Source organism: Agelaius phoeniceus, unplaced genomic scaffold (genome assembly GCF_051311805.1).
Source record: "Agelaius phoeniceus isolate bAgePho1 unplaced genomic scaffold, bAgePho1.hap1 Scaffold_409, whole genome shotgun sequence".
In the NCBI taxonomy this organism is placed as follows: Eukaryota; Metazoa; Chordata; class Aves; order Passeriformes; family Icteridae; genus Agelaius; species Agelaius phoeniceus.
Window position 1 is genome coordinate 15,492 of NW_027509992.1, and position 27,622 is coordinate 43,113.

Genomic DNA, 27,622 nt, shown 5'->3' on the forward strand with positions numbered 1-27,622 from the left:
TGGGGTCAGTGGCGCCGCGGGCGGGCGTATTTTGGCGTGTTTCTGACCGGCATGTGAGTAACCGCCTCTCTCGGCCGAGGGGGTCCTCTCTCGGCCGCCATGTTGGGAGTGGCGCGTCACCACTGTCGCGGGATTTTTTTTTTTGACCTTCTGAAAATGGCGGCGAAAAGGGCGGGAAAGCGGAGGACCCCGGTGTGTCTATGCGGACTGCCTGCACGGAACACCGACGCCGGCGCGGCCCCGGCGGGATTTTCTCTTGCGTTTCAGGTGTGCCCGACACGGGCTGTGTGGTCAGCGGCGCCGCGGGCGGGCGTATTTTGGCGTGTTTCTGACCGGCATGTGAGTAACCGCCTCTCTCGCCCGAGGGGGGGGGGGGGGGGGGTCCTCTCTCGGCCGCCATGTTGGGAGTGGCGCGTCACCACTGTCGCGGGAGTTTGTTTGACCTTCTGAAAATGGCGGCCAAAAGAGCGGGGATATCGCGGACCCGGGAGTCTGCCGCCCTGTGGCCAGAGCCCGGTACTGCAGCCCCCCGAGCCAGCGCCCTGCCCCTCGCCGCTGGCTGCCGGGGGCGGGGCAAGGGCGCAGCTGCCGAGCGAGGCAAGGGCGAGGGGCGGGAGCGAGGGGCGGGGCGGGAGCGAGGGGCGGGCGGGGCGGGCTCGGTAAATGGCCGGGAGGGGTGAAAGACGTTCAGGAGTGCAAAAGGGACACGATGGCTGAGAAGAATGGCCGGGGGGGGGGGCGCGGCCCGGCGGGGCCGCTTTCGGCAGGCGGCGGAGGCGCGGTCGCAGCGCTCCGCGGGCCGGGGGCAGCGAGCGGGGGCGGGCGAACGCCGTCGGAACGGGAACGGGGCTGCACCCCCCCCGAGCCCGCGCACGCGCCTCTCCAGGCGGCGGAAGCGACGGCCGGCCGGAAAATCCCGGCGGGGCGGCGGCGCTGCCCGCCCTTTCTGCCGCCAGCTTTGCAAGGTAAGACCGCCCGCCCCGTCCCGCCCCGCCCCGTCCCGCCGCCCTCCGGTGTCTGTAAACAGACGGACTCCCTCTGGCTTCCCACTTCTCCGTGCTGGAGAGTGGGAGAAAGGTCCGTGCTGCTTGCCGTGTCCTCGGTGGGCAGAGAGCTCTGACCTTGCCTTGCATGGGCTGCTGAGGATTGGATCCTTGGGGATGTGCTTTGATGCATTTAGTGACCTTTACAGATTTCTTTCCCCGCTTTTTTCAGTTCCCAGAATCATGGAAGAATTCAGGTTGCAAGGGGCTCTAAAGATCACCTCATTCCAAGGCTGCTGCCGCCGTGGGCAGGGACGTGCTTCCATTGAGCAGCTTGCTCAGAGCCTCATCGCAGAGCACCGACGGGCCTTGAGCACTTGCAGCGATGGGGCAGCCCCAGGACCTCTGAGCAACCTGTGCCCTGTGCCAGCCGGGTGCCAGAGGAGGAAGGAAGCCCTTCCCACCTGGAGCAGAGGCTGCGTAGCCTTGTGTCACCGAGCGTGTGAGACAGAAAGGCCCTTCCTTTCTGGAGGGGTAACAACACTCAAAGCTCTTTCTCGGGACAAGCCGAGCAATGGAAGGCCAAAGGAGCCTTCAGTTCTTCCAGCAGCTTTGGGAACAACTTGAAGGAGGAGCAGAGCTGGCCTGGTGCCTGCCGGCTCTGCAGGCAGTGGGCATGGCGAAGCTGCAGCTGCATCTGTCTTCTTGGCTGAGGCTTTATAAATGAGGCGCTTTTCTGTAGTTCCTTTTCAGGCATGACGTGCAAGTTGCCCCTAGAAGTCCAAAGGCAGCTGTTTTCTTAGCAGAAGAAAGTCAGGAGGAGGCAAAGCCAGCAGCTAAGTCTGGATAAAAAACTTGGCTAACCTCTTTTCCCCCCCTCCTCCAAACAGGCAATTGTGAAGCACTCAGCAGAGATCTGCCCGGGAGGAAAAGCAGAGCCAATCTCTGAGAAGAAGGGACGTGCGAGCTCTGGCGAGGACGGCTGCTCCCCCTGGCCTTGGTGTGGGACCTCCTGAGCTGCCATTCCTGTGGTGGGAGTGTTCCTCCTCTCCTCCTCCGGCCAAGCCAGAGACCGCCTAGGGAAGGAGCAGGTAAGGTTGAAGTACCGAGGTCTCCCAGGTAAGAAGTGACACGGCAAAAGGAAATGGCCTCAACTTGCAGCAGGGAGGGCTTAGATTGGATTGGAGGGAAAATTTCTTCACTGAAAGGGTGCTCAGGCATAGGAGCCCAGGGAAGTCCCCATGCCTGGAGACATGTCAAGGATGTCAAGATGTGGTGTTTAGGGACCTGATTTGGGGGGGCAGCAGCTGGGCTCGATGTCCTTAGAAGGCTTTTCCAACCGCAAGGATGCTACGGATCCTATGGTTCTGGAAAGCCTTGACCCCTCTGGCTCTAGCACAGCACCTGGATGCTGACAAAATGAGGCTGGTCCTAGAGCCTGGAGGTCCCTGTGCCACAGGGAGAGGACAAGCCGGTGTCACCTGCAGGGAGGGTCTCGTCCCCAGAGAGCCGTCAGTGACTCCGTCCCTGCCCGGGGCTCTGGGTGCGCCCTCGGGGGGCGGGGGACGACACCTGCCCTCAGGTGTCCCTCTGGGCACCTGGGAAGGGAACCAGGTCCATCCGTGCGGCAGCTGCAGGGCTTGCAGGCTTTGGGGCTTTGCAGCTGTGTGCCTTGTCACAAGGTGGCAGGGACGTGACACTGCCTGGCAACGCTGCTGGCCTCGGATCCTTGCTGCTCTCATCCTTATCCCATATGGATTTAGCAGCAATCTTCTGTCTTTGCTTTCAAACTGTCCTTGGGAGAGTTCCAAGAGAGGGTCATTAGTTATTTCAAAGCCTACATCTTTTACCTCTTGGCACTGAAGAGAAAAGACACAAACCTGCTTTGCATCCTTCTGCCTGGAAGTCATTGTGACACGGGGAAGGGAGGAAGGGGCTGGCCGGGGTCAGCCTCTGCTGAGCCTCAGCTCTTGCTGCTCCTGCTCACAGGGTAAAGCCAAAAGCCGTCGTGATCAAAAACGCAGGCCGCCCTTCTGACCTGAGTCACAGGGGCCGTTTCTTCTGAATGAATCAAGGTGGGAAATCATTCTTGGAGCTTCAGAAGAAAAAAAACCCCAGAACCGTAGGTACGTTTGTAAGAGTGGGTATGTACGGACATTTCCTTCGATGAAGAAGAAAATCTTAGAAATATCATGTCACGTCTGGCTTCCTAGAGAAGATCCTGAACTCTGGGCTTCTGAAAGCAAATGGCTGTGCATTTATAGGAGCGTTTCCCTTCTTTTTATGTGCCTCCCCCAGTCATCTTCTACCCTTGCCCACGGCAAGGAGAGCGCGGTGATTTGGCTGCTCCGCTCTGCCGGGGTTGTTGCAAGCTGTGTAGCAGGGAGTGAGGCCTTTTGTGGCTGCTCATCAGACATTTTCCTACAGCCTTCTCCCTGCAATGGTAAAATGAGACTTGTGTTAGCGAGCAGTCAAGTAGAGCAGGTAACATTAGAAAAGAATTGTTTCTGAGCTGCTGTTCACTAGCACGTGTTTCCCCTTTCCGGCAGAGTGCAGCCGCCCAAGAAGGGATTTTTTGTGGCTCAGCCAGATGTGCTCCCGCCTCCCACCGAGACGCTGAGACGGAGCTGAGTTTGCGTTCCAATGTCTTGGAACAGAGGTTCATGGGAAGTTTTCTCAGCTATCTAAGGCATGGAGCCCTGGAGCCAAGTCAGCCTGAGCTGCTGCGTGCTTGCTGTGAGCCTTGAGGTGAGCGCACATCGTTGCGGGCTTGGGATCGATTGAAATGCGCTAAGGAAACCAGCTCTGGGGAGGGAGGGAGGGAGGAAGGGAAATGCTCTCCTAACATGTGCCAATTCTTCTGTCAAACTCATCAGGGCAGGACAGCGTTCAGACTGAAAGTGTAAGAAGATGTGGAGGGAGACAGAGAATCTGACAGGAGCACCGGACTCACAAGTGCATGAATTTTGCTTTTTGCTTGGATTCAAACTCGGAAGTTGTAAGGAATTTGGGAAGGAGAAGGGACATTTCAGAAGGAGAAGAAGAAAAAGAAGTTGTTGTTGCTGTTGTTACAGCCCTGGCAAAATCTTTGGTTCTAGCTAATAAAGGAAGCTAGTTGAAATAAAAAAAAAGAAAAAAATGGGTTTTTTTTCCTTCGCTGTTGTATTCGTTGGTGGGTCGTTATAGGGTGTGTTGTTTTATTTCTTGGTCTTATTAACTCTGTGTAAATAGTTTTTTGAGTGAAGCTCACTTTCTGTACGTGTTGGTTTGTATTTGAGGTAGGATTAATTTCAAGAGGTTTCTTTCCTAGACTTCTGATAGGTATTCCTGGGATTTTGGTTTTGTTTACTGTGTGTATCAACAGAGAGATTTGGTAGGGCCAGCTGGGCTGCTGGAGTTTTGGGTGTTAATTTATTAGATGGCTTTTGTTAAACACAGAATAATTATGTAAGTTAACAGCAAATTACCCAATTTATCTAGGTAAGCTACCTAAACACAATGCTTTATGTCTTACCATTTTTCTGTTCTTCTGCTCCAAGTAGTTGTGTCAAAAAAGAAAGCGCTGTTATTTTTCTGAAGAGCTTTCTTCTATAACAAGGCCTTTACTCCCTTTGAATTTGAGTCAGAGGAGCCAAACAGCTGCAGCTGCTCTGTGGGCTTTTATATTTGGTGGGATTAGCCCCCTCCCTTTTCCCAGGCATCATGGGAATGGGAGGCGGGCACCATCATGGGTATATTAACCCCAGCTTTTGCTGAGGGGCTTCATTTCCTCTCTGGGGTGTGCTGGGGTGAGAGCTCTCCTGTTATTTCGGTGAAGGGCCTCTTTTAGCTTAGCTTGCTTTCAGCAGGTGTTTCTGGGCATCTAAAGCAATAGAGGCTTGGAAGATACTGTGAAGAAAATGGCATGGAATACAGGGAGTATTTAAGGTGACGATTTCGGATTTTGTGTTTAGGGGTGATAAAGCGTATCTGCAATTTCTGGTTTTGTTCTTGTTTTGTGTTTTTATAGTTTTTAGGAGGTGCACAGCTTCCAGAGATCCCAGGTTGTGTCAAGCACAGCACTTCTTTCAGCAGATTCATCATGTCACAGGAGGCATCTGCCCAGTGTTAAAAATGATGTTTGAGATTGAGGCTTCAGGTGAGTTGAGGGTTGTGACTGGGAGAGGGAGGGTGAGCAGGTATCCAGTTAGGAGTTATTGGGGGGCAGGGGGGTTTGCAGGCAGCAGGGTGAGAAAGGGTGTTTATTTGAGGGCCCCCCCACACAAGGCTTTTCAGAAGCATAGCAGAGGCATTCCCATGTTTTCCTCACACAAGGTCATCCACTGCACTCACAGGAATGCCATTTCACTTTGCTTTTCTCTAACCCAGGTGCCACTAATAATAAAGGCCACACCCTTGGAATCAGGATGAAGGTGGAGCCTGAAAGAGCCAGGCACACTCAGGAGAGGGCAAGTAGCTGACTTGCTGGGATTTGGCCTACATAACTCTAAACTCATACGTTGGTTTTGGTTTTCTTTATTGTAGCTGACCGAGAGGCTAACAGGCGATCACAGGGCCCTCCGAGGCAGACTCATTTCAGGTGCAACGTGGATTCACATCGCCGATCATCCAAAAGATAAGTCGGGGGCCATGGCCTGGAGAAGGGAGGGTAGCAGGTTGGGAGTTGTTGGGACAGATTTAAAAATTAGCAGAGGGAAAAGCAATCTTCTCCAAGGGGCCTCTTAGGACAGCTAAAGGGAGAGACTCCACATTTGATGGCAGCGTGCAGGCGGGCAGGGCAGAGCAGTTCCGGTCCACGTCGTGTTGTCCGGTGTACTGTGTTACCTACTGTGTCTTTGGGGTCCCTTTTGCCTTTTCCCCTCGAGACCCTCACCACAAGCATAATGTGTCGTGTTTAACGTCCCCCCGTTTGTCACGTTCTGTGTCACGGGTATCTGCACATGTTTGTGCCGGAGCTGCTCTGCCCTGCCGCAGAGGCTGCTGCAATAGGACAAGGCTCAGGGACACGCAGTTTGTGGGGTGTCGCCGGACTCTAGATGATATTCCTAGATAGACAGAAGATGTTTGGAGCTGTGAAGATATCTTGCAGCCCTTTGACGTTTGTCCTCGCTTTCTTTCAGATGCAGAAGGATAAAATCCAGGGCAAAATCCATCCACCCATCCCGAGTGAGGAGGTTCCCCCGAGCAGGTCAGTCACCGTTTGTCTCTGCAGGGAGAGTGTAAAGTGTGACTCTGTTACAGCTCTGTTCTTTTTCTTTTTAGGAAGCAAAGCTGGACATCAGCAGTCAAGGTGAGCTGGGCAAGGTGAGCATTGAGTAGCGTACAGAAGCAGTTGTTATTGCTCCAGTCTCACTTTCCGATGCAACTCTAAGCATCTGTTCCTGTTTCTGCGCTTTAGGCAATCCACTCGGAGTACGCCAGGCCCCAGTCACCAACCGGCTGACGCGCCGGGTTTGCCGCTCTCCCGAGCCCTGCGGAAGAATCACGGGACTCGGCAATGAAGCCTCTGCCCTTTCTGTTTAAAGGTGTCACCAGGGTAGCCTTCAGCAGTGGCCGAGGAGTTGCGGTGAGTCAGGGAAGTAGGGAGGAGGAGTGAGGCTCCGCTCAGGTTTCAGCAGTGCCACATCACCTCGTCTCCTCTTAGCCCAGGCGTGCCCCACGACGATGGCGTCAGCCTCCGAGTGCGGCTGAAGCGTGCGGCCCCAGGAGCCGGGCATTCTTGGGAAAAGAGTGAGTGGCAGAATTGTTGGGTTTTGGCCAATGTGCTGCTGAGGTTATGCATTGATATTTTGTTTACTTTATTGGAGCAGACGAAGAAACAACAGGAAGTTGTTTAACAACAGTGCCAGCAGGACCTTCCCAGATGTCGAGGCAGCCTTCCTTTGCACCTGACACAGACCGGCATCCCCAGATGTCTGAGAGATAAGTAGAGGGCTTCGACCCACGGAGGGGATGAAACCAGGGCGCAGGGCAGGGACCCACCGGGAGGGGTTTTTGAGTCCGCTTTGGAGACGGGGGTGTCCAGGAAGCGGCCCCTTAGGCCTGAGGGGGAAATAAAAGCAAAGTCTCACTTTTGATCACAGTGCTGAGGTGTACAGGGCAGAGCAGTCCTGGTGTGTATTGTGTCCCTTGTCTTTTGTGTATTATGTGTGGTTGGATGTGTCATGTCCTTTACCTTAGGCCTTGGAGGAGCCTAGCAGAAACCGTGGCATCATTGTTAGCATCTGTAATCTCTACATTCCTTGGCCTGGTACCCAGGCCATTGAACCTTTGACTCGGGAGCTCCGACAGGCATCAGAATTGCATCTCTCTTTGGAAGCATCCAGTCAGGTGGCTTTTCAGGTCTTGTTCTGAGCTGCACGGACAGCCGTGCTCCGCAATGCTCCATTTCAACAGATTAGGCTTTGTAAGAATGCAAGGTTAGGGAGAGGATTCTGACCGTAGGATTCCTGGGTATCCATCTTTGCAGTTCTTGGAATAAATCCTTCAGCCAGCATCTTCCTCCAGGGTTCTCTGAGCCTCATCAGTTTGCTATCTGTCTCATCTCGGTCATCTCCTTTTGCATTCTCTGAGTCCTTGCAGCCACTTTCCTTGCCAGGAGCTTTCTGTTCCTGTTGTGTCCCCCCTGTCTGTCACGTCCCGTCCCGTGTCACGGGTGTCAGCACACACATTTGTGCCGGAGCTGCTCTGCCCTGCCGCATAGCCTGGTGCAGTAGGAGTAGTCCCTGGGAGTTTGTAATGTGGGGTGTAGTGGGACTCTAGATGGGATTTGTAGATAGACACAAGACGTCTGGAGCTCCTAAGTTATCCTGCAACAGTTTGACTCTTGTCCTAACTTTTTTTTCAGATTCAGATGGATTAAATGTGTGCCAGAGGGCCCCATCCCGGATGAGGGGTTTCCCCTGAGCAGGTGAGGCACCGTTTTCTCTGCAGCAGAAGTGTAAATGGTGACTCTGTTACAGCACTGTTCTTTGTCTTTCTTTTTAGGAAGCAAATGTGGATACCAGCTGTCAAGGTGAGCAGTGGAGAGCAGTAGTTGTTATTGCTCAGGTCTCAATTTCTGGTGCAGCTCTAAGCTTCCGTTCTCGTTTGTGCACTTTAGGCAATCCACTCGGAGTATGGCAAGCCCCTGTCACCAGCTGGCCGATGCTCCGGGTTTCCTGCAAATGTGAGCCCTGTGGATGCATTACAGGACTTGGTGATGAAGCCCTGAACTTTTCTATTTAAAGGTGCCATCCAGGTGGCCTCTGGCAGCTACCCAGGAGTTGTGGTGAGTCAGGGAAGTAGGGGGGAGGAGCGAGGGTCCACTCAGGTTTCAGCCGTGCCAAATCACCTCATCTCCTCTTAACCCAGGCGTCCCCTGTGATGACGGCCTCGGTCTCTGAGTGTGCCGAAGCGTGCGGCCCGAGCAGCTGAGCGTTCTTAGGAGCACGGTGAGTAGCAGACTTGCGGGGTTTTGGCCGATGTGGTGCCACGATCAGGCATTGATGTTTGGTTTTCATTAATACAGCTGTCGAAGAGACACCAGCCCGGTGCCAGCAGGACCTTCCCAGCTGACGAGGTGGCCTTTCTTTGCACCTGAGACCGGCATCCCCAGATGTCTGAGAGAGAAGTAGAGGGCTACGACCCCCAGGGGGGATGAAAGCAGGGTGCTGGTTTGGGAATTACTGGGAGGGGGGAATTTGAGTCCGCTTTGGAGGTGAGGAGTGTCCATGAAGTGGCCCCTTAGGCCCCATAAAAGCAAAATCTCACTTTTGATCCCAGTGCTGAGGTGCGCAGGGCAGAGCAGTCCCGGTGTGTATGATGTCCCTTGTCTATTGTGCCTTGTGTGTTGTTTGGGTATCTCATGTCTCTTACCTTAGCCTTTTCAGGGGCCTGTCAGAAACCTTGGCATTGTTCTTATCGTCTGTGATCTCTGCATTTCTTGGCCTGGCACCCATGCCATACAACCTTTGCCTGGGGAGCTCAGACATGTATCAGATTCGCATCTCTCTTTGTAAGCATCCGGTCAGATGTCTTTTCAGGTCCTGTTCTGAGCTGTACAGACAGCTATGCCCTGCCAGGATCCATTATGGCAGCTTAGGGCTTGAAAGAATGTGAGGACAGGTAGAGGCTTCTGACCGTAGGATTCTTGGGCATCCATCTTTGCAGTTCTTGGAATAAATAATTCAGTTAGCATCTTCTTCCTTCAATGTTTTCTGAGCCACATCAGCTTGCCATCAGTCTCACCTCGGTCATCTCATTTGGCATGCTCTCGTTGCTCACAGTAATCCTTTTTGCCAAGAGATTCCTGTCTGTGTTGTGTGCCCATTGTTTGTCGTGTCCTGTCTGTCCTGTGTCACGGGTGTCTGCACATATTTGTTGCCAGAGCTGCTCTGCCCTGCTGCATAGCCTTGTGTAATAGGACAAGCCCTGGGGGGTTGAAATTTTTCATGTGGGGTGTACTTGGACTCTAGATGCTGTTCCTAGATTGATATAAGGTGTTTGCAGCTTTTGAGTCATCCTGCAGGTGTTTGACATATGTTCTAACTCTCTTTCAGGTGCAGATGCATTGCATCCATGGCAGAGCACGCCATCCCGGGTGAGGGGGTTCCCCATAGCAGGTCAGTCACCATTTGTCTCTGCAGGGGATGTGTCAAGTGTGACCCTGTTACAGCGCTGTTCTTTGTCTTTATTTTTAGGAAGTATAGCTGGATCTCAGCAGTCAAGTTCAAAAGGGTAAGGTGAGCAGTAGCCTTTCTTGTTGCTGAGGTCTCAATTCCTGGGGCAAGTCTAAGTCTCCATTCTCGTTTTTGTGCCTTAGGCCATCTGCTCGGAGCATGCCAAGCTCCCATCCCCAGCTGGCCGACGGACCGGGTTTGCCGCTCTCGCGAGCCCCGCGTTCCGGGCAGCCGTCAGGAACCGCCGAGGAGTTGCGGTGAGTCAGGGAAGTAGGGAGGAGGAGCGAGTGTCCGCTCAGGTTTCAGCAATGCCACGTCACCTCCTGTCCTCTTAACCCAGGCGTACCCCACGACGATGGCATCGGCCTCCGAGCGCGGCCGGAGCGTGCGACCTGAAGAGCCGGGCCTTCTTAGGAGAACGGTGAGTAGCAGACTTGTGGGGTTTTGGCCAATGTGGTGCCACGATCAGGCATTGATGTTTGGTTTCCTTTGATATAGCTGTCTAAGAGACAACGGCCCGGTGCCAGCAGGACCTTCCCAGCTGGCGAGGCGGCCTTCCTTCGCACCTGACATGGACCCGCATCTCCATATGTCCAAGAGATAAGTCGAGGGCTACGACCCCCAGGGGGGATGAAAGCAGGGTGCTGGGTCGGGGCTCCTGGGGGGGAGGGGGTTGAGTTGTCTCTGGAGATGAGGGTAGCCAAGTTTTGGCCTCTTAGGCCACGTAAAAGGAAAGTCTCACTTTTGATCCCAGTGCTGAGGTGCGCAGGGCAGAGCAGTCCCAGTGTGTATCGTGTCCCTTGTCTTTTGTGTATTATGTGTGGTTGGGTATCTCATGTCTCTTATCATAGCCCTGTGAAGCGCCTGTCAGAAACCTTGGCGCCATTCTTAGAATCTGTGATCTCAGTGTTCCTCAGCCTGGTGCCCAGGCCATTGAACCTTTGACTCCGGAGCTCCGACAGGCATCAGAATTGCATCTCTCTTTGGAAGCATCCAGTCAGGTGGCTTTTCAGGTCTTGTTCTGAGCTGCACGGACAGCCATGCTCCGCAATGCTCCATTTCAACAGATTAGGCTTTGTAAGAATGCAAGGTTAGGGAGAGGATTCTGACCGTAGGATTCCTGGGTATCCATCTTTGCAGTTCTTGGAATAAATCCTTCAGCCAGCATCTTCCTCCAGGGTTCTCTGAGCCTCATCAGTTTGCTATCTGTCTCATCTCGGTCATCTCCTTTTGCATTCTCTGAGTCCTTGCAGCCACTTTCCTTGCCAGGAGCTTTCTGTTCCTGTTGTGTCCCCCCTGTCTGTCACGTCCCGTCCCGTGTCACGGGTGTCAGCACACACATTTGTGCCGGAGCTGCTCTGCCCTGCCGCATAGCCTGGTGCAGTAGGAGTAGTCCCTGGGAGTTTGTAATGTGGGGTGTAGTGGGACTCTAGATGGGATTTGTAGATAGACACAAGACGTCTGGAGCTCCTAAGTTATCCTGCAACAGTTTGACTCTTGTCCTAACTTTTTTTTCAGATTCAGATGGATTAAATGTGTGCCAGAGGGCCCCATCCCGGATGAGGGGTTTCCCCTGAGCAGGTGAGGCACCGTTTTCTCTGCAGCAGAAGTGTAAATGGTGACTCTGTTACAGCACTGTTCTTTGTCTTTCTTTTTAGGAAGCAAATGTGGATACCAGCTGTCAAGGTGAGCAGTGGAGAGCAGTAGTTGTTATTGCTCAGGTCTCAATTTCTGGTGCAGCTCTAAGCTTCCGTTCTCGTTTGTGCACTTTAGGCAATCCACTCGGAGTATGGCAAGCCCCTGTCACCAGCTGGCCGATGCTCCGGGTTTCCTGCAAATGTGAGCCCTGTGGATGCATTACAGGACTTGGTGATGAAGCCCTGAACTTTTCTATTTAAAGGTGCCATCCAGGTGGCCTCTGGCAGCTACCCAGGAGTTGTGGTGAGTCAGGGAAGTAGGGGGGAGGAGCGAGGGTCCACTCAGGTTTCAGCCGTGCCAAATCACCTCATCTCCTCTTAACCCAGGCGTCCCCTGTGGCGACGGCCTCGGTCTCTGAGCGTGCCTGAAGCGTGCGGCCCGAGCAGCTGAGCGTTCTTAGGAGCACGGTGAGTAGCAGACTTGCGGGGTTTTGGCCGATGTGGTGCCACGATCAGGCATTGATGTTTGGTTTTCATTAATACAGCTGTCGAAGAGACACCAGCCCGGTGCCAGCAGGACCTTCCCAGCTGACGAGGTGGCCTTTCTTTGCACCTGAGACCGGCATCCCCAGATGTCTGAGAGAGAAGTAGAGGGCTACGACCCCCAGGGGGGATGAAAGCAGGGTGCTGGTTTGGGAATTACTGGGAGGGGGGAATTTGAGTCCGCTTTGGAGGTGAGGAGTGTCCATGAAGTGGCCCCTTAGGCCCCATAAAAGCAAAATCTCACTTTTGATCCCAGTGCTGAGGTGAGCGGGGCAGAGCAGTCCCAGTGTGTATTGTGTCCCTTGTCTTTTGTGTATTATGTGTTGTTGGATATCTCATGTCTTTTATCATAGCCCTTTTCAGGGGCCTGTCAGAAACCTTGGCACCAGTCTTAGCATCTGTACTCTCAGCGTTCCTTGCCCTGGCGCCGATGCCATGGAACTTTTAACTCGGCAGCTCAGACAGGTATCAGAATGGCAACTCTTTTTCGAAGCATCCGGTCAGATGTCTTTTCAGGTCTTGTTCTGAGCTGTATGGACAGCTGCACCCTGCAAGGTTCTGTTATGATGGATTAGGACTTGTAAGAATGTGGGGACAGGTAGAGGCTTCTGACCGTAGGATTCTCGGGCATCCATCTTTGCAGTTCTTGGAATAAATAATTCAGTTAGCATCTTCTTCCTCCAGGGTTCTCTGAACTTCATCAGCACGCCATCAGTTTCACCTCAGTCTTCTAATTTTGCGTCCTCTCGGTGCTTGCTGTCATTTTCCTTACCCAGAGATTCTGTTCCTGTTGTGTCCCCGTTGTTTGTCCTGTCCTGTGTCACGGGTGTCTGCACACATTTGTGCCGGAGCTGCTCTGCCTTGCTGCATAGCCTGGTGCAATAGGAGAAGTCCCGGGGACTTGATGTTTGTAATGTGGGGTGTCGTTGGACTCTAGGTGGGATTTGTAGATGGGCACAAGATGTCTGGAGCTCTTAAGTTATCCTGCAGCTCTTTGATTTTTGTCCTTTCTTTCAGGTGCAGAAGGATGAAATCCAGGGCAGAGCCCCTCATCCCGGGTGAGGGGATTCCCCCGAGCAGGTCAGTCACTGTTTGTCTCTGTAGAGAGAGCATAAATGATGGCTGTTAGAGCAGTCTTCTTTGTCTCTCTTTTTAGGAAGTCAAGGCTGAGAGCAGCAGTCAAGGCCGAGTGGGCGAGGTGAGCATTGAGTAGTGTACAGAAGCAGTTGTTATTGCTGAGGTCTCAGTTTCTGGTGCAGCTCTAAGCATCTCCACTTTTTATTTTAGGTGGTCCACTTGCCATCTATCCTGGCCGGGCATGCCCATTCCAGGTGTGTGCAGCTTAAGGTATCGGTGTGGCATCCTTGTCAGATTTGGGAGGTTGTGTTTTCACAGTGTCTCAGCATGCTTTTCTGCTTTGTTTCTTTGCAGGTGCTGTCGCTGCCCTAGGCACGCCAAGGAACAGAGGAGAGCAGGTGAGTCGGTGTTTAGGCAGGCTGACTCATAGGTGAGTGTTACACAGCAGCATGCTAAGTGTGTACCTATTCTTTTTGCAGGTATCTTCTGGGCACCCTCTGGAGTCAAATCAAGATTTGAGGTGAGCCGGGGCAGGGGTGCGGAGGAGCCCTGGGGATTACTGTTTTTTGACGGCAATAGTCACCTTTTCTGTTTTGTCTTAGGTACCCTTAGGAGCCTCGTAGCCCAAGGTTGGAAACGACAGCACCGAGGCACACACGGAGCACGTTTCAACATCCACGTCCGACCGAGGATGGATTTTGTCTGCTCCTTTTCCAAAAGCTAAGTGTCGGGGCCAGTGGTTTGGAGAAGGGGAAAAACCTTTACTATCACAGAGGGCAATTTGATGTCAGTTTAGCAGAGAGGTCTGTAGTGGGACCGGCTCTCTGGAAGAAAAGGGAGAGGGTTTCTCCTCAGCCTGACCAGAGCCTTTGCCGGGCAGGGCAGTTCCGACCCATCTCAGGATTCTCGTGAACTTTGCATCGTCCGCCTTCCTCGGCCCGACGTCGTCACGGATCTTTCCCCCGAGGAGCTCGCCTTCACGTCCGGAGCTATACCCACGGCCACCTGGCCGTCGGCTTCCTTCTCTAGGCTTGCTGAGCCTCTCGAGAATCCTCTTAACTGCTGTGGCACTAACTTCTTTTAACGAGTTACATTTCATCATCACGTGCTATCGTCATAGGGCTTCCTCTCCTTTGGCATCATCAGCCTCTGGCACATCTTGCGCTAGGCATCTCGGGTGCCTAAGGGGACAGTGCCTGGCAGTTGCCACTTGTCTCTGTGTCTATGTTGTCCGTGTCTATGTTGTCCGTGTCTGTGTTGTCCGTGTCTGTGTCCGTTGTCTTCCACGTCATAGGCCTTTGTTACGTTGCGATGCTTTATCAGCACTATTCTGTGCCATATAGGCTGTATTCTACTCACGTTCCTTTCTGGATATCCCTTATTCTGGCATCTTTACATTTTTACTCTTTGAGACAGGAATGTCTCAAACGGACAAGATGTTCTCATCCATCTTCCTTCTCACTACCAGCTTTGGTAGTGCCTTTTTTTCCATGCCATTCTCTTGGACTGCTAGAGGGAGTGTCTTGCACTCTCCTCATGAGACTGCAGTACTTCTATAGGTTCCATCTTCTGAAGGGTATAGGACTCAAGAATTCATCTTCCAGCGAGTTATCTCAAGTCCTGGCTTATATTGTGTGTACCTGTGCTGGCTTATACTGTATGTACCTACCCTCTATGTACACTTGCACTGTATGCATCGACTTACATTGTTGTGTGTACTTATATTGTACCACTTATGGTTGGAGCTGCCCTGCCTGGGCACGTAGTCACAGTTAGGTAGAAGAGTTATAAAAACTTTACTGTTCATCTGTCTTTTATGGGATTTTGGGTAGAAAACTTATTGGTTCAGAGTGGAGACAAGTCCTAGCTGTCAGATAGCCACTCGTTGACCGCTTCCTGTCGTCTCACAGGTCCCCAAGGCTACCGATTTCCCCAGAACCTACCAACTGACGTCAAGGAGCGCAGCCAGAAGATGTGTCGCAGCACATTCTTCAGCGTCTCGAGTAAGGGCCGCAGCGAGTGTGTAAGCGGGAAGAGCGTGTGTGAGAGCACGTGTCTGTGTCTGTCTGCGTCTGCTCATCTCTGCGTGTGTCAGCGCATGCCGACTGGATTACTGGATTTAACCTTGTGTGTGTGACTTTTGCTTTTCAAGTTTTTCAACTCATTTTCAAATTTAGAATAAAAAATCCCCAGCTGCGTTTCCCCCCCCGCCCCGGCTGTTTTTTTTTTCCTCGGTCCCGGACGGTCTGTGAGGTGACGTTCATCAGCAGAGTTTGGGCGCGGACTGTCCAGGGACCGGGGTTTTTGTCAAGCAGGAGGATTTTTTTGAGGCTCCCGGGAACCACGTTCCCGAGGACCAATGATTGCTGGGGTGTAATTTAGCAGTTGTGATGAGAGGGATGGTGACTTCGTGTGTCATCTGAAGGGGGTGTTAATGGTAGATGAGTGGTGTTTTCTGTGTGCTTTTGTTGATTTGGGTTTCCTATAACAGTAAATCTACATGTAATGAAAATAGAAAAAGGTTATCATCTTGTGTTAATATGTGTGTTGTGTTGTATTGCTCTGTATTGCAGGGTGAGCACAGGGTGAACTCTCTCCTCCTTGCTGTGACACCTGGGCTGGCAGGGATGACACAGTGACCTCGGCCGGCCGATGCTGCCTGTGCCATCACCTGGCACTGACGTGTTTGATGAAAATCCTTTTGCAGGGATTTTTCTCCTGAGAAGCCTCAGAACAGAAATGGAACCAATAACGATCTGCTGGCTGTGGAGTGTGGGCTGGAGATGGTTTAGCAACAGGGGCATCTTGGATTAGTCTCCTGTGCAGTGTCTACTTGATGACCAATCATGGTCCAGCTGCGTCGGGGCTGTGAGCAGTCCCAGGTTTTTATTATTCATTCCTTTCCAGCTTTCTGATGTCTCCTTGCTCTTTTAGTATAGTTCTACTATCTCATTTTCTTTTAATATAATAGAGATCATAAAATAATATTTCAGCCTTCTTAGAGGTGGAGTCAAGATTCTCGTCTCTTCCCTCGTCCTGGGGACCCTCAAACGCCACAATCAGCAGCCGAGCAGGTTTGTGCGAGCCTCTCAGTAACCCTCGGCCGGTCCCGAGTCGGCAGACACCGGGGGGCAGCCCTGACACGGCCGAGAGCGGGGAGACACTCTCTGTGCCCCGAGGGTGCTGAGGGCACCTGGGCTGGCAGGAGACACTCTCTGTGTTTGCCCCGAGGGTGCTGAGGGCACCTGGGCTGGGCCCCTGTGCAGCACAAGAGACACCAGAGACATCGGTAGATGATAAAGGGCCGACTCTTAGCAGGGGTTAATCCAAGGTTTTATTAGGAGTCCCAAAGGAGCTCCTGCACCTCAGGGGCCTCCTGCCAAGAACCCCAGGGAGATGTGCCAAGGTTACATTTAAAGGGAGGTGGAAACCGAAAGTAGATAACATTTTACCAACCAATAAGTGACCCTAAGGGATGGATTCTGGGGCATAGACATACAGGACAGCGTATGGGGCAAGGCTCGGGGCGCTGACCCCTGGCCTCTGGCTGATCACTGGACGACTTGGACCGAAACTTCTGCATGGAGGGGATGGGAGGCTGAGTCATTGACAGAGAGCCAGGGTGGGGGTTTGGGTATGATCTCATCCCGGGAGAGGGATAACACAGGTAGAAGGAGGGGGGGGGGTACAGTTTGGGATAAACCATTTGGGAAAAATATGGGGATATAAAACAAAATGACTTCAAAGTATTATAAAGTATAAAAATGCACTACAGCAGGTTTGGGCAGCGCCAAATAAAATGTAATAAAATGCTTTAAAAATAGAAAAATTAAAAATAAAAATTTAATCAAAAATATAACTAGAAAAATAAATGTTTTTAAAATTGAAAAATAAAAATAAAATTAAAAAATAAAATTAAAGCTCTAAAAGTAGAAAAATTAAAAAAAAATAAATAAAAATAAAAAAATAAATGCTTTAAAAATAGAAAAATTAAAAATTAAATAAAAAATAAAATTTAAAAAATAAAATAAAAAGCTTTTGAAATAGAAAAATTAAAAATAATAAGTAAATAAAAAATAGAATTAGAAAAATAAAATAAAAGCTTGAAAAATTAAAAATAAACATTAAGGAAAAAATAAAATAAAAAAAAAATTTAAAATAGATGAAAAACAAAATAAAAACTGTAAAGTGCTGTAAAGTACCATAAAAGTTCCATAAAGGGTAATGTCATAAAGCGCGACTGTCGCAAAAGGTGTTGTAAAGCGCGACTGTCGTAAAACTGGCGTAAAGCGCGGTTGTCGCGCTTTATGGCACTACCTTTTATGGAACTTTAACGGTACTTTACAGCACTTTACGGATTTTATTTTGTTTTTCATTATTTTTAAATTAATTTTATTTTTTAATTTTATTTTAATTTAATTTTTATTTTTTATTTTTCTACTTTTACAGCTTTTTTATTTTTTAATTTTATTTTTATTTAATTTTTAGTTTTGATTTTTTTATTTTTAAAGCATTTATTTTATTTTTTTAAATTTAATTTTTATTTTTGATTTCTGTATTTTTAAAGCTTTTTATTTTTTAAATTTTATTTTTATCTTTAATTTTTAGTTTTAATTTTTCTATTTTTAAAGCATTTAATTTTTTTTTGTTTTAGTTTTGATTTTTTTATTTTTAAAGCATTTATTTTATTTTTTATTTTTTATTTTTTATTTAATTTTTATTTTTGATTTTTCTATTTTTAAAGCTTTTTATTTTTTAATTTTATTTTTTATTTAATTTTTACTTTTAATTTCTCTATTTTTAAAGCATTTATTTTATTTTTTGATTTTTTTTTTAATTTTTATTTTTGATTTTTCTATTTTTAAAGCTTTGTATTTTTTTAATTTTATTTTTTATTTAATTTTTAGTTTTGGTTTTTCTATTTTTAAAGCTTTTTATTTTTTTAATTTTATTTTTTATTTAATTTTTATTTTTGATTTTTCCATTTTTAAAGCATTTTTTTTATTATTTAATTTTTATTTTTGATTTTTCAATTTTTAAAGAATTTTTAAAAATTTTTTATTTCATTTTTATTTTTAATTTTTCTATGTATAAAGCTTTTTATTTTATTTGGTGCTGTCCAGACCAACTCAAGCTGGTGATTGTGGTTGTGTTCGAGGGCCTTGCAGTTACCCCGATTAATAGGTAAGAGATGATGTTTGGAGGCCACAGTGTTACAGGTAGGGGTTAAACAGTTTTTTATGGTGGTGATTTTTCAGGGATTTTTAAGGATATTTTAAGGTGTTTTTTTCAGGAGTTTTTAGGAATTCTCTGGAAATGTTTAGGATACCTTTAGGGCTTTTTCAGGGCTTTAAAAATAATTTTTAGGGTGTTTTAATGACTGTCTTACCGGGGCGCCCCAGCCACCCAAGCCACCCCGTGCCGGCGCTGCGGCGCTCCACCTCAGCCTCCCGTCAGCGCCGCCCGTGGTCGCTTCCCCTCTCCTGCCGCCGCCGCTGCATGGCGGGCCGAGCTGCGCCTTCCCCACCGCACCCTCCCGCTTCAGAGCTGCTGGATGGTGTGGCTCCGCTGCCTCCTGCAACCATGGGCGTCCCAACGTTTCCTTCCACGGCTGCAGCCGCAGCCCCGTTCCCGTTCCCGCAGCTCCACCGCCTCCCACACCCCCCGGCCCGCCCGCCGCCATGATGACTGCCTGCGCTGCAGTAGTGACGGAACCCATGCATGCGCAGTTGCTACAACCCCAGCACCAATGATATCACTCCGCGCCGACTCATCGAACCACAGCGCTGCTTCAGGGATCAGCTGCACGCATGCGCAGTTCTATCTCCACGGCCCCGCTGCCACCCCCCACTGCTTTCGCCGCAGCTTTGGCACAGCCCGTCCTGGTTCCGAGCCGCTGCGTGCTGCCGTCCGGCCACACCCGGCATCCCTGTGCCCTGTCACACCACTTCTGCCGCCACTGTGTCTATACACGGCACCACAGCAGGTGAAAACTGCAGCGCCTTGCATGTATCCTTCTGCGTCTCTCCTTCTGCCGGGCACCGAGAGATCCCTCCGCAGTGCCGCGCATAACTGTGCACAACCGATACCTGATGTGCCTCCGTGCTTTCGCCTTCCACACTCCTAGCGCCCAGTGGGACTACTTTGTGTCATGATTCGTCTGCACAGCCACATCCATGCACACAAACCGTGCGACGAGGAGGAGGAGGAGGCTGGAATATGACAGCTGCTTTAATAAATACAGGACAGACAGAGAATTATTTTGCCCCTGCAAATGCCAACCCTTTGATCCCAACACAAAAGAATTTTGAAAAAGAACTGTTCCCAAATAGCACCAGAGTCCCCTCAGTGTTTGGGACAGATTTCTCGACCCAAAATTAGACAGTAAACCCTGAAAATTCGCCAGCATTAATGCCAAAATTAGAAAACTCACAAAAATCTTTTGATAATTTTCAACTAACAGATTGGTGTGAAAAATGCCAATCACTTGCTTTTAAAATTTTGAAAGTTTAATAGTAATAAAATGGTTATAAAAACAGTAATACAATTAGAGTAATAATAATTTGGCCAATTTGAATTAGGACAATATGAGACAACAAAAACAAAGAGTTACGGACGTCCGGGTACCTTTTTCTGGGCAGCATGAGCCCGAAAAAGGACCCCCGTTAACAAAGGATTAACCTTTAAAAGCAATAGCCTGTTGCATAGTCATACACTTCATACATGGTGCATAAATTCCATTCAAATACAGGATTCTGTCTGGTCATCATCCACTTCTTCCTTCTAATCCTAACGGTGCCTTGGAGGCAGGAAGAAGTTCGTTTCTTCTGATAAGAGGGCAATAAATTCTTTTTCTCTGAAAGATTTAGGTGTCCTGTGGCTGCTATCTTGCTGCAAGTCCTTTCTTTAAAAAAAGTATCTTACATAGCATCGTTTCTATTTTAACAGTTTTTGTAACCTAAAACTATATTTAACACACTACTTAAGAGAGTTAATACAGCATTACTTTCTAACACAACACATATAATATTCATTTTAATATTTCCAAAAAGCCAATCATAAAATACATGCATTTTTCACAATCCCCACTCTTATTCTTTGTAAATCCTTTGGCTTGAGCAATATTTCTTATCTACTTGCATCTTCTGGACTATGCGGGCAAAATAAAACAGGGGATTACACAAGGAAGAAATATAAAAATAGTTGCAACACATAAAATGAAAGACCTTAATTTCTTCTATTACATTACCCTACCAGCTAGGTTTTAACATTGTTATCTAATTTTTGGACCGGTACCTGGATTATTATATGCATATATATTTTTTTCTTCTTTGATTTCTTTTGCTTTTTCTAGAATGACTTTTCTGTGGTCATCAATTTTCAACAATTTGATATATTAAACTTTCCACAAACACCCCTTTCTTTGGCCAATAAATAGTCTAAAGCCAACCTATTCTGATACCCTACAGTTTTTGTTTGGCTTAGCTGACTTGATATTAACTCGAATGCCTGGGCAGCTCCATTTGCTATCATTTCTATAACTGCTTGGAGTCTTGTAATACGACTCAATAGATAATTTGGGGTCAATACAGAGTTAAGTTGCTGTGCTGGTTTTACCTTTTTGTTTATTATTTGTTTTTTTACCAAATCTCGAACCCTATCTTCAAGATTAAATGTAAAACAAATACATCTCTCTCCTTTTGGATATTCAATTCCAAATCTATTACCACTTTTTCCTAAGTTTCTTGTAATCCAATAATTTACTCCATTTTGCCTACAGGTTCTTAATTTGGATGGGTTATAAGAGTGGCTGTTGACATAGGTGTGTGTAATTAAAGAGGAACTTTGGTTTCTTTCCACGTGATGCTTTCTGCAGCATTTGTGACACAATCTTGCTGGTATCCCGAAAGGGAAAAGAGAACAAATGAGTGCCAGAAGCAGGAATAACAGAGGTCCAGTATGGCTTATACTCCCATCTCCCAGGCCTGTGAGGTTGCAACCCACAGCAGGTGTATTTGATCTTCTCGGTGCCAAAATACAGAGGCCAATCTGGTCGTGCCCTCTATTTCCTTGTCACTTTCTCTTAACTAATTTCCAGGCAAATTGGTTTTGACACCCTTTAACTGTGGTCTCTTACCATTCTTCAGGTATCTCTCCTTCAACAGGCAGTAATAATTCCCATCCACAAAGCTAAGTTATTACTTTAACACTTTTTGCAATAAGAGCATAAATGTTTTGAACTACAATACTAATTATTCTCACAATTCAAGCATTTACTTATAACCCAGCTAGCATGTCCAGTATTGGAATGAATCAAATAAAGTTTACTGATGGAAATGGTAATTCCCCTACTCCCCTGTACAATTCTCAGGCTAAGGTCGGAACACAAAAACAGTCTTGATCCTTCTATCTTGAGTATTCCTCCCCTAAGGAGATGTTTTATTCAGGCAGTGCTTGAAACCAGTGGTATAAGCATTGTCTTACTTCTGAATTCAGTGTTATTCTTTGTACATTTCTTGGATCATTTGGCTTTTTGCAAACTATTACCACTCAGTCCCCATTGGAAAGTCAGTTTGGTATCACCCGGTTTAAATGTGATAGTCCATTGATTCTGCTGGCATGAATTCACCCTTTTTCCGTGATTCTGATTGTTGCTTCGGTAGTACCTGGATAGGACTTCTTAATAGCATAGTAATAAAAGTAAGATAATACTGCATTAACTTTTACCATTCACTTTTCTTCCAAACTTTCTGGGTTTAGCTAAAAGCTTTTTCCACAGCAGCCTCTTCTTCTTCTATCCAGCTGTGCTAATAGCTGCAGAGGCAAATTCTTCTTTTTGTGAGTTACAGTTAGTTAAATAAGAAAAGCTAGACCAATTTTAACACGAGATGTATCACATCTATTGCTTTTTACTTTTTGGGCAGCATTTAATTGTTTTAGCCTTACAAACCCATTCTTCAGGAAAAAAAACCAAAAAACAAAAAACTTCTTTTTAACAGCAAACAAAACACACAAAAGAAAAGACCAAAAATCTTCTTACTTAAGAAAAACAAACCACTTTGTGAGGTTTGGAGAGTCAGCAATCTCTGCTTTGATTTTATCTTTTAGTGCTAGCCCCCTCCCGCTCTTTTCACGGCCTTGCTGTCAATGCCATGCTGCCACTTTGCTGCAGGGCCGGAGCAGGGGAGAACAGCCACGGGCATGGGGACCCTGGGGGCAGCCTTGGGTCCCTTTTGCCCTCTCTCTCTCTCTCCTTCTCTCTCTTTCTCTTTCCTTCTCTCTCTCGGCCCACTTACTGGGGCCGACACTGCCATCCTGGACTCGGGACCCCGGCAGTCTGGGAGCCCCCCTGGCAGTTCCGCCACGGAGCCAGCCCGCTCCTGCCTGGCAAACCCGTGTGTCCCCTGCTGCCAGCACCGCCGCCGGGTCACCTCCATGGATCGGTGCCTGCCGCAGCCTCCGAGACCCTGCCGCTCGTAGGGAGCGGTCAGACACCTCCCAACCTTGACAACCCCAAAGTTGGCATCCCCAGGTGCTCCTGACATTCTTTTCCTTTCTCTAGTCAACTTATCCTCTTTTCCCTTCAAGGAGGGCCTGTTCTGCTAAACCCTTTCTGGACCTCAGTTCAGCATTGAATAACCTCCTAACAACTGTGTGTTAAGACACTTCCCTGCCTTTCATGCAAAAAACCCACATTCACACTTCTGCTCTCTTCTAGCACCAAGATGTCATCACTTCACATTCTAACATCTCAGAGTTTGCTAACCACCTCCCTACTTCAACTTCTCTTTCTTCTCTTCTTACCTGTTTTTTTTTTTTTTTTTTTTTTTAATTCAACTGACCTCAGATGGTACGAGGTGAACCTAACTAAATTACTTCCAAAAGTAGGCTTACAACTTTCTTTTACTAGGATTGCAGTAGCTGTTAAATACCTACTGGCTAGCTGTGGCTTACTGAGTCTAACATCTTTGATATATAAGCTACTAGATACTTTTTTACTCGTCCTTACTCTTGAATTAAAATTTTATGAGCTACTCCATTTTCTGTATTTATGTATAAATGATAAAGGATTTTTCTAACAAAGGTAAGCTTAAAGCTGGTACTTAGGCTAGTTTTAACTTAACTCTTTTAATTTAACAATATCTTCTTTGGTCTGTTTTACATCGTCTCCTTCTGTCAATTTTTTTCATACACGAATTTTGCTACTTGTGCGTACCCCTCAATCTATAATCTATAATATTTCAATAATCTAGGTAATTTTCTGATCTCTCTCTTTGAAGAGGGAGGGAGAATGAATAAAATTCTTGCAATTTTCTCATGGTTGGTTTTCTAGCTACTTTTATTTATTAAGTGTCTAAGATATTTTACCACTGGGTAGTGAGTCTGAGTTCTTTTATTAACCTCCCTTTAATCTTATACTAGTCTATAACTCCCATCAGACTTTACTGGGGGAAAAGGGATATTATGAGGAAACATACAAGGTTCTAATGCCCCATCCTTTATTAGTCCTTCTATGACTGGCTTCAAATCTTCCCGTCCTTCTAAAGATACAGGATACTGACGTACACGTATGGGACAATCTCGTCTCTCAATTGTAACCCTTATGGGGTCAATATTTAATCCTCCCCTATTTCCTTCTCCAGCTCAAACTTCTTTGTCGATTTTTTTTTCTTCATCCTCTTGGCCTAATTTTAAAACTCTAGCTGTCATTTTCCCATTTTCTGATATAACTCCTATTCTTATTTGCACTTGTAAGACTCTTCCCAATAAATTGCTACCTGCCCCTGGGACCAATAAGACATCTCCCATCCAAATTCTAGTTTCTTCCCTCAATTACTACATCTTTAATGACCAGAAATGTAAAACTTTCTCTTTTTGCCCCTGTTACTTTCACTCTATGTTTGCTCACACTATAACTTTTTGGAATATTTAACAGGCAGGTTCTCTCTGCCCCTGTGTCTATTACAAATTCCAGTTCTTCTTCTTGGGGACCCACTTTTAAAGTTATCACAGGCTCCAGATGGTATTTGTCCCCCCCAAAAAATTAGAGCTTATGACCTCCCTATTCCTCCTCTGTGCCCATCTCTTTAAAGATTTTCAGATCTTCTGCTTACTTAGGACCATTTTCCTATTTCTCTTAAGTTTGTTTATCTATTTAGCTGAAGTTTCTTCTTTCCCCTCTAAAAGCTGTCCCTTAAAAACTTTTTTTTCCCTGCATTTCGCCTTTGATATGCTGTCTCATTTATTCCCTTGGTTATGTAATTACGATAATTATTCACGTGTTTACTCCCCTCCTTATTATTTTTACCCCACTCAGGAGGTACAGTTGGCATTTTGTCTTCTCTGGGGGTCCCCACAGATTATCTTTTTTCCTAAGCTTTTATTTCAGCTGCTCTGATTGCCTTTCTTCCTGAGAAAAATATTATTTTCATTACAGACCTCATCTCTTCTCAAATATAAATGTTTGGACCTAAAAATTGGTCTAATTGTTCAGCTATGCCTATGGGATCCTCCAAATATCCCTTTTATTTATTTCTTAAAATTTCAGACCTCAGACGAAGTCAAAGGAGCATTCACAAACCCTGGTCCGCCCCCTCCTATGGGAACCTCTTTTAATGGAAATAGACCAATCCCTTTATCCCATTCTTTTTGGATTTTTATCTTCTATAGCTTTTCTCCGGTATTTTTAGGATGAATCAGGAGAGGGCTTTCTTTTACCAGAACTTTTAGTGTTTCGATAAGGTGATTCCTTTAGAGAGTTCCGCTGAGCAGCCGGAGCTGTGGTTACCAAGGGAACGGAGCTCAGGGCAGGACGGGGGAACTCGGCACAGCTCAGGGTCTGGATGCTCCAAAGGCGGAGTCTGCAGCCGGGATCGTCCCAGGGGCTGTTCCGGTGCAGACCGAGCTGCAGCGTGGATCGGCCCCACATGGCTCACGGCGGCTGATCCGGCAGAGACAAAACCGGCGACGGACCCCGGCTGCAGCGGCGGGAGCCGAGCAGAGTCAGGGCAGCCGGGGATGGGACAGACGGGACCCCCCCCTCGGTGCGGTCAGCGCGGTACCCACGGTGCACACGGCAGGACGGACCCCCCGCCCCTTGCGCCGGCACGGCCAGCGGAGCGGCCGCGGGCCAGGCGGCCGGGACCGGGACAGACGGACCGGGACAGACGGACTGTGCCGGAGCCGACACAGAGGCTGGGGCAGCCGCGAACGAGTGGGGGAACAAACGGGAATGGATGAGGTAATATTTCTATAAGCAAGATTGAAATGAAAGCGAGCTTTGAGATCCCTCAGTTACTGAACAACAGGAAAACAACGGTGTGGCCAGCTGAAGGTAATCCCCTTTGATGAAACAACACCTTCTGCCTGCAGACAGCTCCAAGGGGCCGAGCAGACCCTACTAGCTTGGCAGAAGGGGTCCAAAGAGGAGCTTTTAGGGTTTAAAATGTAACGCAGTATGGTAATGTAGTGATTCTTATAGGCCGTATGGAAATGCTATAGCATTTGTGTATTGTACTAGATTGGTTAGTGAGAAGTAGAATATTCAACACAGAAGATGATTTATTATATTGTAATGGGAACTTCACTCTCTTGACCTTTTACTCACTTACCCCTTTTTACTCTTATGCTTTTGCTCTCTTACCTTTTTACGCTCTTACCCTCTCATTGTCTCAACCCCTCTCTTCTCTCAGGCCTGCTCTGAGCTGTGGCTGGCAGCTCCCAGCAGGCCCCTGCACCCAGGCCCTTTGCAATAAACCCCAAGTTCCAAAAGGCCCCTGCCCCCGGGCCCTTTGCAATAAACCCCAAGTTCCACGACCCGGTTTCAGAGATCACTCGTCCCGACCGTGCTACCCCCCGATGCTCCTACAGGTAGAAACTCACTCACTAGCAAGGAAAAATCTTTCCAAAGCATTTTTTTCTATTTTTATCCTCCGAGTATTCCAACTTCTTTTGCTAAATTTCTACAGATTGGAGTTCAAATTACCATTTCTGACCAGTGCAGAGACAAATGATGAAACATTCCTGAGTTATTCTTACTCTTCAACTTAGGGAAGTAGCCAGCACTCAATTTGCATGATCTAACCAAAGTAGCCATTTCACAGAAAAGCACTTTCTATAGCAATATTGAAAAACTATAGATTGAGGTAAAACCATCAAGTTTCTGCCCTCACTGCTGCAAAGTCACATGTTTGAAGACCATCCCACTGAATTTTCTAAAGATGTGTGAATGTGTCATCTGGACCACAGGAGATAAAGCAGGGTTAAAACGCTGGCTGAGCAAAACTGAAGTTAACAAACACAAGGTTCATCAACCTTGTAATAGAAGCTTGCAGAAACCTATCAACGCTTATCCAATAAAGCCCTGTGGCACTTTGTTCTTCCCACTCCTCCCAAATCTCCATCTGTCTGAGCCAGCATCAGCAGGAAATTTTGCACGGAAGCTTGCCAGATAAAATAGCTATATCATCTGCCATTAGTTTTAGAGAGTTCTTCAAAAATAGATTAAAAATTATATATTATTTTTTAGCTGTGTCCTAAGTTAGGGATGGGCCAAGTCTTGTGTCTTTGTCTCACAGAAAGGTGGTTCATGTATCCTTTAATATCATATGTGCAAATATTTCCAATCTGCATTCTGCCTTATCAGAAGGCTAATTAATTACTTTATTATAGTATATTACATTACATCTAAACTGAATCTGCCAAATACTCAACCCTGCACACACCACACACTACTCGTGACTGTCACCCAACAGACCCGACACACACAAACACTTGGCCGCGACAGGCCAAGGAAACAAAACACCATCACTTTGGGTGAACAATCTCCACGTTGCATTCTACTTCAGCACAAACAGAGGCACAGCAAATGAGATAAGAATTGTTTTTCCTTCATCTGAGGTTCAGAGAATGTGAATCCCAGAAATATTCTTGGGAAGAATTGTACCTTGCTTTTCTCTGTGAAGAGAAATGCGGTGACAGGTGCACCCTGGCCTCCAGGGCAAAGAATCACGGAATGGTTTGGGTGGGAAGGGACCTTGAGGTTTATCTTTGATTTATCCAACACTTCAACAGGCAAGAGGGGGCTCATCTGCTTCAGAGCTGCTTGCTTTTCTCACACCTTTCACAAGCAAAACCTGAAGCAAACCCTCCCAAGTTGCCCTATCGACCAGGGGACCCCTTAGCACTCGGTGACACTGCCAGCAAAACCTCAAACTTTTACTCACACAGGGACGAGGCCGTGCACTCAGTCGTAACCCAGATTCACTTTTTCCAACAGTAGCCTCGAACTTCCTTTGTTCTCTCTGCAGGCCTTTTTGCAAGCACACCGATTAACAGACTACACAAGTTTCACCAGCAGACTTCAGCTCAATCCAAAATTGGTTTCTACCCCGAGTAAAATTTCCAACCCCCTGTTCCAACCTGCGATGTTTGGAATTTTAGGAGGTGGCAGCCCACTCGAGATCAAAGGTCCTGGGCAGGGTGCAGGCCCACGGACACAGATGCCATCCCTTTTCCAAGGGAAACTAAACTCATCACCCCAGTTTCCTTACATCAGTTTGCCAAAGACGTTCACCGCTCCCAGGTCACTCAGAGTTCTCGTTGGCTGCAGACTCGGTCTTGGAGTTACGGAGTTACGCTTCCTCCTAACACTCACCTCCTCACCTCAGCCCCCTGCTGCTGCGTCCCTTTCTCCACCCCTAACCCTACTCTATTTTCCAGC

At 47.8% G+C, this 27,622-nt stretch overlaps 5 long non-coding RNA genes across 6 annotated transcripts; all 5 read left to right on the forward strand.

Moving 5' to 3' along the window:
* The first annotated feature begins 1,824 nt into the window (after positions 1-1,824).
* On the forward strand, positions 1,825-4,148 carry LOC143693219 (uncharacterized). Of its 2 annotated transcripts, XR_013180733.1 has the most exons (4): positions 1,825-2,074; positions 2,973-3,109; positions 3,533-3,731; positions 3,860-4,148. It is a non-coding gene; the product is annotated as an uncharacterized LOC143693219 (long non-coding RNA). The 2 variants fall into 2 exon arrangements; XR_013180732.1 differs by having other exon boundaries at positions 2,973-3,731.
* Positions 4,149-6,464: 2,316 nt separating this feature from the next.
* LOC143693223 (uncharacterized) lies at positions 6,465-6,925 on the forward strand. The gene is made up of 3 exons (XR_013180739.1): positions 6,465-6,549; positions 6,628-6,713; positions 6,794-6,925. It is a non-coding gene; the product is annotated as an uncharacterized LOC143693223 (long non-coding RNA).
* A 4,531-nt stretch (positions 6,926-11,456) lies between these two features.
* On the forward strand, positions 11,457-12,085 carry LOC143693222 (uncharacterized). Its single transcript, XR_013180738.1, has 3 exons — positions 11,457-11,584; positions 11,668-11,748; positions 11,826-12,085. It is a non-coding gene; the product is annotated as an uncharacterized LOC143693222 (long non-coding RNA).
* A 110-nt stretch (positions 12,086-12,195) lies between these two features.
* On the forward strand, positions 12,196-13,291 carry LOC143693221 (uncharacterized). Its single transcript, XR_013180737.1, has 4 exons — positions 12,196-12,903; positions 12,980-13,021; positions 13,111-13,154; positions 13,255-13,291. It is a non-coding gene; the product is annotated as an uncharacterized LOC143693221 (long non-coding RNA).
* A 334-nt stretch (positions 13,292-13,625) lies between these two features.
* Positions 13,626-19,762, forward strand: LOC129133303 (uncharacterized). The gene is made up of 4 exons (XR_013180734.1): positions 13,626-14,903; positions 15,474-15,782; positions 15,894-15,974; positions 18,303-19,762. It is a non-coding gene; the product is annotated as an uncharacterized LOC129133303 (long non-coding RNA).
* The last annotated feature ends 7,860 nt before the right edge of the window (positions 19,763-27,622 follow it).